Below are 14,750 nucleotides of genomic sequence, written 5' to 3'. Positions count from 1 at the left end.
AACTGTTGCATATCGATTATGTCAAGGACAGCTGCAAGCCACACGTCCTGTAGCATGCATTCCACTGACCCCAAACCACAGCCATTTGCGACTTCAGTGGTGTCAAGCGAGAGCTCATTGGGGGGGCAGGGTGGACGTCTGTTGTGTTTTCTCATGAAAACTGGTTCTGCCTCTGTGCCAGTGATGGGCGTGTGTCGGTTAGAAAGAGGCCAGTTAAGGGTCCGCAACCAGCCTGTCTCCGTGCTAGACAGACTGGGCCTGCACCTGGAGTTATGGTCTGGTGTGTGATTTCGTGTGACAGCAGGAGCACTCTGGTGGTCACCTCACGCGCCAGAATAACATCCCAAAGAAAACTCTTCTGCAGGTTTCACATGGTTGAGTGAACGGTGTATGTCTTGCACCCAAATGGGAGGAGAATGTACAAAAACCTGAAGCATTAAAACAGCCGACTTCACTTTTCTCTATTTTTTTGTTAATCTGGTTTCGAAACGTTTGGGACTGATGGCGTACGATGCAGGAGTAGTTGCATCAGTGGCTTGAACTGATTAGATAGTTGCTCGGAAACTTTGCCCAAGAAGACAAGAGGGAACTGAACACTTCGGAGGGTTTGAGACGGTAGCGTGCTCGGAGGCGCTCTTAAGCGCCTACAACAAACCGCAGGTGGCAAACAGCTCTTCCAGAAGGAGCGCTCAGCCGAGATGTTTTTTCCCATTTTTATTCTCGCTGGCGACGGCTCCGCGAAGCATAAGAGAAACATAACTCGGCGTCGGCGTTACGTAAGGCGGGTGGACGCTGATGCAACGGCGGTGCAGCCAGAGTGCGTGCGAGGTTGCATCTGCGACCGCAGCGCCACGACCTGGTGTGGTCGTCTGCAGCAGCCGCCACCAGCCAGCTCTCAGCACGACCTGGTGGTCCACGGCCACTACGTCGCAGAGCCTCGTTTCTTCCTCTGAGCATCCGATGCCGGCCAATCTGCGCTCATTTTGCCCTCGTATACTGTCGGAACTTGACCTACACTACAGGATACACTCCAGTATCCTTGATTGTTGCTACGTGATATGATTAGGTCGAATGACGTAGTAGAAATGCGGACACGGAGATATGCGGTCACCACCCCTACCAGCTAGAGACGACAGTTATGGCTGAAACAACCAGTTTTCGGTCTTCAGCTGTTGTACTTCTTGTATGATATACGGTGTTTGCCATTTAATATTTTGTCTTTTCTATAAGAGCATATGTATGTTCGTCATAATGCTGCGTATAGTGTTGTTTAAAATTCTGCTCCAATGTCATTGTGGTTCAAATGGCTCTGAGTACTATGGGACTTAACTTCTGATGTCATCAGTCCCCAGGATTCGAACCTGCGATCATAGCAGCAGCGCGGTTCCAGACTGTAGTGCCTAGAACGGCTCGGCCACTCCGGCCGGTCCAATGTCATTGTCATCACTGCCTTCGGGTGTCTTATGTTTGTCTAATTGTGCTTTTATTTTACTTTAAGAGTGTGTTTATGTGATAACTTCGTAATTTTGTGCTATTCTGTTTTTTCGCGATTGTCTTTCTTTGGCACTTTGTAACCGTTGTTGGCTCTATGGTCCTTGTAACCCAAAGCGAAAACGAAGAACAAAAGAGAACAGTTTCTGTTGTATCGGTATTTTTCCACACCAGTTTAACCAGACTGTTAAAAGCGGTCTAACTAGCCGCTTTCTGAAATGCTCCACTTCCGGTTTTTCATTCCTATTATTTTCTGTAGCAAACGTATAAATCGAACAAAAGATTGAAAATTTTCTGACTGAGTTTCAAGATAAATAGAATGAAAAATATTAAATTAAAAAGGCAAATAAAAGAAAACTTGGCCCGTCCACCATTCTCTGTTTTTTTCTAAAAGTGGTAAGTGGTTTAGTACTGCAAAAAATCACCACATTTCTCCTAATAATTCCAATTTTTTGAAACTGCTGAAAAATTATGTTATAATCGGGGATCGTACCACTGTGTGCGCATTACCAATAGTCATTGCTGAAGGGTGCAAACTGAGGTTGAAGAACTATGGTTTTCGTGTTGTTTCATACCTTTCCGAGGGCTACAGGCAGATAAACGCGTATTGTGCAGACACAGGAGGCAGATCACCTACTTTCTACTTTTATTGTGCACTGTAAATGAACTGATGATTAAAAATCTTATGGATCTTCTGCGGCGTAACTGAATAAAATACTTTGATTTTTGAAACCAACGTTTCGACCGTATTACAGCGGCCAACCTCAGGGCAAGACTTGCTGTATAATTGGAGCTGGGAATCTAACCATACTGCTAGCGAAAGCACTTGACAAGTGGAGGAACCTGGGTCCCTGACGAACAGTTGAAACGTTGGTTCAACTTCGTAATTAAAGCATTTTGTGCAGTGACGTGGTACAACATTCAGAATAATTTTAATCATCGTGGCATCCCGAGGAAGTCTACGTAGTTATATGAATAAATTGTCAAATTTTTAATTTATTACTGTTACCATAATTTCCTTCCTCATTTATTATTTCACAGAAATGGCAGACAAATGTTGAATCTTTTAAGGCAAATGAATAGTTCTACTTCGTTGCCACATAACGTCGTAAAAATATTTCCAAGCTAGGGTCTGCGCCATTCCGCAATACGACGGATGTCCGGCTGCGACAGCGAGAAGCTATCGTATAGACGTGGCCGGAACATGGTCTGCCCTGCACACCGCGCGCGCACACCCGTACTCTAGGTAAGCCGCGACAGGCTGCAACAGAAACGTTATGGTCTCAGCAGTGGTGAACCATTTCTGCCATGTGTGTGTTGCTTGTTTCTGTCAGCACAGCAAATAAAATAACACTGATCAGTTTTCACACTTTCTGTAACAATTTTCGAAACGATGCAAATTTTACGAATTAAAATAACTACTTTTTTAAAGAAAAGGTTTATTTAAAAATGAAAACTCTTAGCACTGCTACTACGACTAACTGATATTTCGTCTTTTTTTTTACTAACTTATTAGTAAATATAGAAATCACCTGTTATAGTCGAACCAAACAAATACCGAAAAATACCGGCTATTCAGAGCTAAAATACCGGTATCGGTTATAACCGGTCAGTTTTTCCCATCCCTAATGCCAAGTAGGTTGGGCACCGTTCGCTCGGAACGAGTGAAGGCCTTCCTCGAGCTGCAGGTGTTTGCATATCTTCGCTTTCAAGCCTTAGTGTCCCCATCTTTCCCGACACCGCTAGCACATAAGGGGTGCAAGTATTTGTTAACAATACTATATTGCCAGCCCTTCAATATATTGGAGCTACCATTGCACTATCAACAGTTGTGTCAGTATTTTCATTGTCAACTCTATTTCAAGAAGCCAACGTGTCGGAGAACGATTAAACGTTTGTTGCTGTTTTATGAACTATGAAAAAAAATTGATATGTCAATGGCTGAGAAAAAAGAGCGACACAATCCATGTTAATTTGTTTGATATGCCAGTGACCGCGAAAAAAGAGCGACACAATCCATGTTAATTTGTTCACTGCAATCCGACGTCTCTTGTGGCTTATGACAAATTATTAATGATGTCACGGAACAGAGTAGAGAACGGAAGGACAGTAATTTGAGAGGAAATTGCAGTTGGAAAAAGGTTAGGAGTAACTGAAATTTCTGTCGGCAGGAAGGTCATTTGAGTCATGTTTAGTGTTGTAATAACAGCAAATACGAGGAGTGTAACTGTCATGAAAGCTTGCAAAGTTATTAAATCTTTCGTGCACAAATCTTTTTAGTTTTGTAAAGAAAGGCAAAGAAACATTTTTTTGTGTGTTTTGTGATTATGATTTCATGTGACAAGTTACTGTACAGTAATATGCAAATGTAACTAATAGGGATAAAAGTCATTAAACATACAGAAATTTAGATTTGGATCAGCACGTAGGTAAGTTTAGCTACAACTGAATGTCAAAATACGTTAATAAGTTATGATAATTTCTTGACATTGACTTGCAATTTACAAAGTACCAGCTACTGCATGAACTTTCGAAGCGGAGGTCGTTTCCCGGATGTGCAATGTGAAATGCTGCTGCGATTTAATTCGAGGTAAACACGCCACAAACGAATTCACGGAATCCAGGTATTGTTGGCTCCAGTTATGCATGTATCAGTATATCTCCTGTTCATACATGGAGTGCACAGGGGCCTGAAGATGGCATTAATGAGATGATGCCGAAACTGGTCGTCAAAATAAAACAACATGCGGTTGTTCGCCGATTTTTCTTTGGTAAAAATATGAAACTGTATTTTAATATTTAAAATGAAAACAATGTGCCGTAGACTTACGTATAAAACACATTCCGAAGGGACAAATATAATCACTACTGCATTAACATGTGCTGCCTAAGAATTTGTACTGAAATACTATTGAAAAATTAGTTTTTTGTTTTGTTTGAAATGCATAGTACAAAGAAATGTGTGGATGCAAATACCGTCATTTCAGCCATATTCTGAGGCCAAACAACACGTTCTTCTTGTTTGTGGGCTAGGTGACTTGGACTATTATTTGAATAATTTAGCATTTTCGTGTTACGTTACTAACGGCTAGCCTCGTTGGTAACATCGGTTCACGCCTGGTCACTGATATTAAGCAACGTTGGGCCCGGCAAGTACTCGGATGGATGACCGTCTGGGGAAAAAAACCAGATGCCGTTGCTTTCGAAGACATGCAAGTTGCTGAAGTGTTCAGCTGAAGGACCTGCACCAGCCCGTGGTGCCACGCGACGTTTATTTTTCACGTTAAAAGCCACCATGTCCTGCCCTTCCTTGCAATGTCCTGCTCCTCCTTGGGGAGCAACACAAGCACGCCGACTTGTTTCCACCAACACGACATTTTGCCTTGCTATGTAGGGGCGTGCGAGTGGGATTTTTTTTTTTTTTGGGGGGGGGGGAGGGGTAAAATGCCGGCTGTGAGGAACATTCCGTGAACCGATTGTGTCCTCAGATCTCCGTGTCCACTTATCCCTGGATACCAATGGATCAAGGAACACCAAGACTCTAGATCTACAATTGAAAAAGCGGCAAAATGGTGTGGTTACTTCTGATACCACTACAATAACGACTCGGTAAACCTCCTAATGAACTCCTGCGATTTTCTCGTCGTGGTAACTTCGCAGCACGCCTGTGGCAGGAAGTGATGTGTTGCCGACTCTTCTCGGAATATACGCACTCGGAATTTTAATAGTAACCCTTTCTGTGATGCGATTTCAGTTTATCCGTAAAGACCCATAACAAAAATTGTTTGATTTTATCTCGACCCTCTACTAATACAAACTGGTAACGAAAACTGGCTAATGAGTAATCCCAAAAATCGGTCGAACATCTGTTTTCAAAGCCACTTCTTTCGTGCATGAACTACATTTGCTCAACATTCTACCTCTCTAGATCTTTCTGGATTTCGTTACGTCTTGTGGCGTTGCAACGTACCTGTAGACACCGGCACCTCATGCGCATATTAGCGACAGTAACGCTGGCCCTGCATTCGTAGTCCATATTTCTGTCCATCCTCATGAACCATTCATTGCGTAGGTACGCATAACATCTTCATTTACGACTGCAAACATCACGTAATCCTTCTCGGTCCCAAGTTCAAGTGTACCATCGCTGCAAAATACCTTACCTACTACGAATACCCAATCCTACATGCAAAAACCCACCAAGTTACAGTAAAAGCGATATGGCTTTGATACTTGTACTCTTTGGTCGGTTATACGCTATTCGGTGAGCCATACGGCCTAACATTTTCAGTTGTTGCGCGACATTTCAGGCGGCTGGAGGCTTCTGTCACACCGACAATAGCGAGACCGGCGGTAGGCGGCAGTGGTTTCGGAGTAGGAAACCGAGATCGACTGTGGTAACATCTCAGCGTTGAGTCGTACGAAATTGACACGTGAAAATTAAGTGTGAGTAATTTAAATAGTTAGGTCGAGGAGAATATTGTTTGGTATATAAAGGTAGTACTTACAAGATTTAAATTCTAGGATTCTTCGCTTTCTGCAGAAGTCAATTTACGGGAGCATACGCAACTTCGCGATCCGTGTGAGTTGTTAACTGGTACACGGACGCGCAGTATAAATTACAGACGACATTCTACACTGAAGAGCCAAAGAAACTGGTACTCTGCCTAATACTCGTATCGTGTAGGGTTCCCCCGCGAACAAGCATAAGTGCCGCAACGCGACGTGCCACGCAGTAGATGAACGTCTGTGGAGGGAATTGACACCAGCCGCGCGGAGTGGCCGCAAGGTTTGAGGCGTCATGTAACGGACTGCGCGGCCCCTCCCGCCGGAGATTCGAGTCCTCCTTCGGGCATGGGCGTGTTTGTTGTTCTTAGCATAAGTTGGTTTAAGTAGTGCGTCAGTCTAGGGACCGATGACCTAAGCAGTTTGGTCCCTTAGGAATTCACACATTTGAAATTGACACCACGAATCCTGCAGGGCTGTCCATAAATCCGTAAGCGTACGAGGGCTGGAGATCTCTTCTGAACAGCACGTTGCAAGGCGTCCCAGATATGCTCAGTAATGCTCATGTCAGGGGAGTCTGGTGGCCAGCGGAAGTGTTTACACTCAGAAGAGTGTTCCTGAAGACACTCTGTAGAAATTCTGGATGTGTAGCGTGTCGCGTTGTCCTGCTGGAATTGCACAAGTCCGTCGGGATGCACCATGGATATGAATGGATGCAGGTGATCCGACAGGATGCTTACGTACGTGTCACCTGTCAGAGTCGTATCTATACGTATCAGGGGTCCCATATCAATCCAATTGCACGCGCCGCATACCATTACAGAGCCTTCACCAGGTTCAACAGTCCCTGGTGACATGCAGGGTCCATGGATTCATGAGGTTGTTTACATACCCGTTGTTTTAGCGGATTCCTGACAGTCACGGTACACTCGTGAAACGGTCGTACGGTAAAATCTCTACTTCATCGCTCGCTACGTCGGAGATGCTGCGTCCCATCGCTCGAGCACCGGCTATGACACCATGTCCAAACTCACTTAAGTCTTGATAACCTGCTATTGTAGCAGCAGTAACCGATGTACCAACTGCTCCAGACAGTTGTCTTATTTAGACGTTGCCGGCCGCAGCGCCGTATTCTGCCTGTTTACATATCTCGGTATTTGAAAACGCATGCCTATACCAGTTTCTCTGGAGCTTCCGCCTACATTTGTTACCAGACTGGTACTTAATCAAAGGAACAAACTGTGGCTTTTCAGGAATAAGCGGATTTTGATTTGAGAGTTCTAGCAGTGTGAATGACATATATGTGTTCTATTGTTTGAAGATTATTAACTAAGTCAATAGACATAGTCTTATTTAAGATGATCCGTCGCTATAGGTGGATAAAACACGGTTTCCGAAAGCGATAAATTGATAGTGTGTCAAGATCCGAGTTTTTACTGTGACTTTTCTTGTATAATAGTGGGGGACATTGCTAACCGCTATGACAGCCGTGGAACTATACACTGCCCGTGCAAAAAGTTGCGAGACTGATTTTATTCCTTGCATATAAGTGACACCAGCGCAGCAACTGCGATGGCAGCTTGAACTAACAACTGTAAACAGGAGATGTGGATTCGGCCAGTCAGTTGTGAGCACGTAGCGTTAAGTGCGGACGTGCTACTGTAGTGTGTCAGCGTCGTTTGGACCAAATGGTTACAGAGCAACATCTCTGAAACGAATGTTAAAGACAGTCGAAACTTCTCGATATCAATACGAATCTATCATTAAACGACAATGTGCAAAAATTGACGTGAAAGGTCAATGCTTTGGCGACATAACTGACATCGAAGCCACTGTGACGCACGTGTTGAACAGCGTCCCCAAAGAAGGACTTTAGTGAGAGTTTCACATCGTTGTGTGAACGTTCTGCGCGTTGTAATCAGGTGGAAGGAGACTATATGGAACCAGACTTTTTGGGCTGACGTGGTGTCGAAAAATTGACGCTTGACGTGTAACGTGAGATGTGAATACTGTACGCTTCGTCTATCCTTTAGCAAAGTTACCCCAGCACGTAATGTGGTTGGTAAGAAGTACGATGGTAACAAGAGTCACGCCGCAGTGCTTCCACTCTCTCGAACAGCAGCCTCAGCACTACGCGACGCATTGTTTTGTGTGTTTTTTCCTTTCTTATTGCCTACAAAAATCATTAACTGGTCAGCAGTGTTACGGAACCGTTCTCTTCGTTATTACAACACGGAATCGCTAAGCGGTGAACCATGTGACTTGTAGAACCTAATGCGATATACTAGGCGGCGTAAGTTCCACAGAAATTAAAATAGAAGTATTCCCCGAGGAAGCTTAAACGGGCTCTCAACTAGCTACGAGTATTTGCCAGATGCTATTGTTATATGGCCATGCTGTTGTTTACATGAAAGCAACTTCGTACGGTTGTAAGTAATGAATCTCTGATCACTTTAAATGTGGATAAATGCAAGATCACAAAGAGGAAGAACCGGATAGCATTTGATTACAAGATTAGTGGTCAACTTCTGGAGCACGTCACTCTGTGATAGTATTTAGTGACAATATTAAGAAGCGGTATGAAATGGGACGATCACGTAAAGTCACTGTTACGGAAGGCTAATGAAGGACTGAGATTTGTTTAAAAGGTTCTGGGGAAGTGCAGTGCATCCGTAGACGAATCCACACACATGGCGCTAGTGCGACCAATTCCAGAATGCTGTTCCAGTGTTAGGAGTCGTTATCAAGGAGGTATGATGATAAACAAAGAACGAATTCAGATATGGGATGCTAGGTTCGTTTCAAGTCGGTATAGCTGATACAGAAGTGTACCAGAAATACTCGAGAAATCTGAATGGGAACGCCGTTATTTGACATTGTCAAATTGGAAGACAGACGATCACTGTAAAAATGTAAAAAATATCTTATGGTAAGATCACTAAAACTCCTTTGTTGATTACTAGTTTCAACTCATTGAAGAGTCATCTTCAAATCTGAAAAAAAGAAAAATTGCATAATATAAGTGAACAGTAGTATCATAAAAAAAAGCACTCCGTCGTCAGACCACGAGTGGCCTACCGGGACCATCCGACCGCCGTGTAATCCTCAGTGGAGGATGCGGATAGGAAGGGCGTGGGGTCAGCACACCGCTCTCCCGGTCGTTATGATGGTATTCGTGACCGAAGCCGCTGCTATTCGGTCGAGTAGCTCCTCAGTTGGCATCACGAGGTTGAGTGCACCCCGAAAAAATCGCAACAGCGCATGGCGGCCTGAATGGTCACCCATCCAAGTGCCGACCACGCCCGACAGTGCTTAACTTCGGTATTCTCACGGGAACCGGTGTATACACTGCGGCAAGGCCGTTGCCACAGTAGTATCATACATTTTATATTTAAACTTTCGTTTTATGCTACGTACTAATGAAAATTTTTACTTAATCCAGTATGTATAAACTACCAGACATTACACATCGTCATAATCAATTGAGCTGAATCGCTCTTGTCGTCATGTAGACACTGAAAAATTTTATAGATCGTGGCAGAGTATATTTGGTAAGTGGTATAAAGCTGTAAATTTGACGATTAGTGCTTTATACCACTTACCAAATGTACTCCGTATATCTTTTTTTGCCACGATCTATAAAATTTTTCAATGTCTACATTATGCTACGATCAAGGTGTATGGCGGGCAGGAACGACGAGAATAAATTAAGATAAATAACGGCACGAACGGAGTCGGGTATGCAGGATTGCCTCGCTCAACCGTGAATAGTGTAGTACAGAAAATTCTAAATAGTGGTAGAAAAATGCTCAGCCATGCGCTTGCGGAATAATTACTTAGATGGTGATGTAGGATTCGTTCGGATCACTGTGTTTTCGACGGCAGTTTCACATTTCGTAGAGCAAGGCACATTTTCTGCTCTGATCCTGCACGAATGTTCGATGCCCCGTTCTCAGAGACTGCCTGGCGATGTCGTACTCGCAGACGGCCCTGACTTCTTTTTTGGAACGAAGAACGCTCGGGCTCGTTCGCGCTACTTACTACTCCCGTCGCACGTTCCGGCGGGAGCTGTAATTTTATTGACTCACGCGGGTATAAAAACAGCTGAGCGGAGCGGCAGGTGGGCGCTGCTCCAGTTGGGCGCCCGCAGCATGTGTGTCAAGGCGGCGCAGTGGGGGTGGGGGTGGGGGTGGGGGGCGCAGTCGTCAGCCGTGCTGTGACCGAAAAAAGTCGCGCAGCGGCGGGCAGGTCACGCGGAAACGTTGCGGACCCGCGGCGAGGAGGAACATCAGCCGCGGAGCCCGTCGTCCTTGGGGTTATGTCAGAGCCTGAAACTTTACTGGCCGCCTTCCAAGGTCACGGAATGCCGACCTATCTCCGTGTTTCACTCGGCGTTACGACATTATTACACAGTCAGCGCTGTCGTTTTATTACAAGGTCAGAATTTTCCGACCTATCGCCTTGCTTCATCGGTTTCAGTGTCCTTACAACAGCGATCATAAAGTTATTACTGTCATCTCGAACAAATCAATCTGTCACCGTAAAACTTCGTGGTGGTGTCACCTCCGTAACCAATAAAGGTACTTGAAGGTTGCTATCGATGCGCCACCTGAAGAAAATCTCTAATCATATCCTCCGTAATTGTAATAAATATTATATTTCCAGTGTAATATCAACGTTATCTTTTGCATTTCGCTACAGTACACACACTGGGACTTAACATCTGAGGTCATCAGTCCCCTAGAACTTAGAACTACTTAAACCTAACTAACCTAAGGACACCACACACATCCATGCCCGAGGCAGGATTCGAAACTGCGACCGTAGCAGTAACGCGGTCCCGGACTGAAGCGCCTAGAACCGCTCGGCCTCCGCTGCCGGCGTTAATGAAATATCCGAAAATAAAAAAAATTAAAAAAAACATGTGCCGTCGGCTCAATCAATGGGACAGGTCCCTTCATTGGGGCACGCAGTTTCCGCGAATGGGCTATTGTATCATAGCTGTTAAAGTTTACTCACATCTGCACAGGATGTTTGGAAATACCGCTACAAATTTACAGGGCTTGTAGAGGCGGGTGAATAGATAACACATTGAACAGGATCCCCGGTCAGGAAACGTACCGTTTCCGTTATACGACGGTTTCAATTTAGATGTGTAATGCGTCTGCTAAGGGGAAACTCTCAGATGGGACGGAGCGCCTGTACAAGAACGTGCTCTGTAGGTACGATGGCTGTAACAAAGTTGATGGTTGCCACATCGAGTCGTTGTTGTAATGCTCCACTACCGTTTCGTACGTACAGTATGCTGGGTTCTTTTTTGATTTGGAAACAATGTAAACACGCAACATTTTAGTGTTAATACGAACAAATGTGCTTAAATGATAATTGATGTCTCGTTATGTTTCGTTTCGAATTGTTGGCTAATAAATTGGAAGTGAAACACGGACAGTGAAGAGTTTAGACAAGAACAGAACAGAAACTTTCGAAATGTGGTGCTACAGAAGAATGCTCAAGATTAGATGGGTAGATCACGTAACTAATGAACTACTGAATGGACTAGGGGAGAAGAGGAATTTATGGCACAACTTGACTAGAAGGTGGGATCAGTTGATGGGACGCGTTCTGAGGCATGAAGGGATCACCAATTTAGTACTGGAAGGAAGCGTGGAGTGTAAAAATCATAGTGAGAGACAAAGATTCAGCAGATTCAGAAGGGTTCAGAGGGATCTAAGTTGCAGTAGTTACTCAGGAATGAAGAGGCTTATACAGGATAGAGTAGCATGGAGAGCTGCATCAAACCCGTATTTGGCCTGAAGACCACAACAACATCAACAACAAGCTAATAATTGTACTGCGTCACACCTAAATGAGTTCCTCAACCAGAAAGGGATGAGCTAACATCTGTATTGAAACTGTAGTAGAACGGAAATGGTACGTTTCCAGTTATGGGTTCCTGTTCGAAATACTACGTACTCACTCCCCTCTACAAGTCCTATAAGTTTGTAATGGGAATTTCCGAACACCGTGTATAGGTGTCAATATATTTCAAATCTCATATTGTTAGGAGATTTTCGTTGGCACCTGAAACGGATAACGTGTATTCGAAACGAAGGAGGCTAAAAAAAGAAAAAAAAATTAAAAAAGGAAATAAAGAAACGCATCTTACTAATTGCCGAAACACAAATTGTTAGAAAACTTCTAATAAAAATTATTACATAAATTTGGTTCGTAGTGGCCTACTTAGGCCTGACATTAGAAAAAAAAAATTAGAGGTTGCTCATTCAAGGCAACAGCGCGCTTTGCATCGCTTATTAATACCTAGTCTCAGTCCACAGAACGTCGCTTTATGTTGTGAATATGAGAAAATGCTGTGAACTGTTCGTATCATCCAGTGATGGTTGTAGAAATTTAATTACTATTACCGTATCACTACGACAGCTTTTTTCACTGTTCAAAAATGGTTCAAATGGCTCTGAGCACTATGGGACTTAACATCTTAGGTCAAGAGTACTCTATAACGTGGAACTACTTAAACCTAACTAACCTAAGAACGTCACACACATCCATGCCCGAGGCAGGATTCGAACCTGCGACCGTAGCAGTCCCGCGGTTCCGGACTGAAGCGCCTAGAACCGGACGGCCACGGCGGCCGGCTTTTCAATGTTGCTTAGTGTCTTCGTGGGTCAACTCACCGCTAAGGCGGCGAAAGTTTGGCAACACGTGGTACATTAATGAGCGTTAGAATGCGTCTATCGTCAAAATACACAGAGGAATCGAGCCGGTCGATTGATAGAGCCGGTCCAGCGATAGCAACATTCTCCTAACCTCTTCGTTACCTCGGTCCACATATGTAGACATTTGTACAGTATGTTTAGGCGTATTTTTCCGTTTATAGACCAATCGTCTACGAGTATGGACCTTCTAGTTTTTAGTTTTAAAACCAGGGCGCAGCATTTTGCAAGGAACGCTTTGTTTGTTAGTCTACAGCTGGTCATACGCGGGAAATGGTTACATCTACAAATCGAAAAATATGTAAATAATTATTGTGTTTAAATAGTAGACTGAGAACCTGTTTTTTCCTAACTTTCGCTAATTACTGCAAATCTGTATAACTTTTGCTCGTTACTAAGAAATAACCAATTTCCTGGAGGTCCTTGTACGTGGACCTCAGTGCATAACCCTTATTTACTAAATTTCAAATTGGTCTTCGATAATAGAATACTGAAATAACCGTTATTTTTACACCCTACAGTAATACATAAAATATCTTCTGAATGACAGCAATGTGGAACAATATGATTGGGAAGATGAATTCTCGTTTTTGACTGAAGTTTGTCCCGCTGATCTTGATGAAACTGACTGGTAAACAATAACAACGTTAAGATGTCGTGCCAGTGGCTAGGATGACGTCCTTGTACAGTGAATTCCTCTGACAGTGAGGATGTAGAAAAAAATGAGTAAAAAACGAAGAAGAGCTGCGTTGGAACCAATTTCAGAGGTTAGATTTGAAAGTGTTGGCCAACTACAAAAATTTGTGGAGGCAAGGAATGCCTGAAAATACAGGAAACGTGGCTGCAGTTCTGAGATAAGAGACATATTTTTGCGTCAAATATGAAACGCATTTTAGTATTGTGAAAAATAAATATTCTAAAGCTTATCATAAAACGTAGGCCTATATTAAAGATTTATTTACTGGCGTTATGAAATTATTACTCGCCAGAAATTTCCAGAATGATCTGCCACGAAGTTTCGCCAGAAATTATTGTGTTTAGTATTTTCTTGCATTTGTGAAGTTGTTTTACAGCACCAAGAAATACCTGTATTGAAAATATGTAATTAAAACATTTTAACTTTAAGAATCCTATTTTCTGTGTGCATTAGCAAATACAGTTTGGGTTTCAAATGAGATGTGTAAAGTGCTAATAAAATCTTCTAATTGAAGAAAAAGCGAAGAGTCGCATGTTTTCATAATACGTGGGATCTGAGGTCCACATACGCTAATCATCAAAAATATTTCATTACCATTTGTATCAGGTTTGTTTATTACTTTGCTGGAAAATGTGAAAAGAAAGAATTCCTATGATTTTTTTAAATATCTCAGCAGTGAAGAGGCTGAACATTTGTAAAGCATGGGTACACAGTCATGCAGCAGGAACACTCGGTGTAACAGATACGCAGAGATGTAGAAACGCGGACAGGCTAACGAGAAATGCAGGATGATTTCGAATCTGACACAGAGGCCACCAAGATCTGTTGCAGGACGATTTGATTCACGGATACAATTATATGGCTCTTTCCGTGTATAGCGATTTTACGACTATGACGAGTGGGGCCTGAAGATGGCATCAATGTAATGCCGAAACTGGTAGCACATAGAAGTTCATAAAATGAAATAAATTTCTACAATACATACGGCTGTTGGTAAATTATTGTATCAAGAAGGATGTCGAATCTAGTCAGATACTGGAGATTTACGGAAGAAACGTGATAGAAATGCGGTGATCGTGTGTGAATGGGGAATGCTGCCATTGTCATAGCGAGATCCAGTCGAGAAACAGTATAAAATCTCCGCGAAGACGCAGGGTGTGCGTCCCGTTATGCAGGCAGAACAGAGCCCTGCGGGGCGCCCGCTTTGCGAGTTCTTGTTGGGCCCCGCTCGTGCCTGCGTGGCTTGATCGCCGCGCGGCCTATCAGTAAGCAGGACGGGTCGGCCAGGCCTCTGGCTAACCACGCTACTCACGGATGCCCCTCGT

At 43.6% G+C, this 14,750-nt stretch overlaps 1 protein-coding gene and 1 pseudogene across 3 annotated transcripts in view; one reads left to right on the top strand and one right to left on the bottom strand.

The window, feature by feature from the left end:
* LOC126412623 (torso-like protein) overlaps positions 1-14,750 on the top strand; it is a 518,977-nt gene that overhangs the window by 177,654 nt on the left and 326,573 nt on the right. The gene's annotated exons all lie outside the window — the stretch shown is intronic.
* LOC126413643 (5S ribosomal RNA) lies at positions 9,247-9,364 on the bottom strand (annotated as a pseudogene).

Source organism: Schistocerca serialis, chromosome 7 (genome assembly GCF_023864345.2).
Source record: "Schistocerca serialis cubense isolate TAMUIC-IGC-003099 chromosome 7, iqSchSeri2.2, whole genome shotgun sequence".
NCBI lineage: Eukaryota > Metazoa > Arthropoda > Insecta > Orthoptera > Acrididae > Schistocerca > Schistocerca serialis.
The sequence above is the reverse complement of the archived record's forward strand: the minus strand, read 5'-3'. Positions and strand labels throughout refer to the sequence as shown.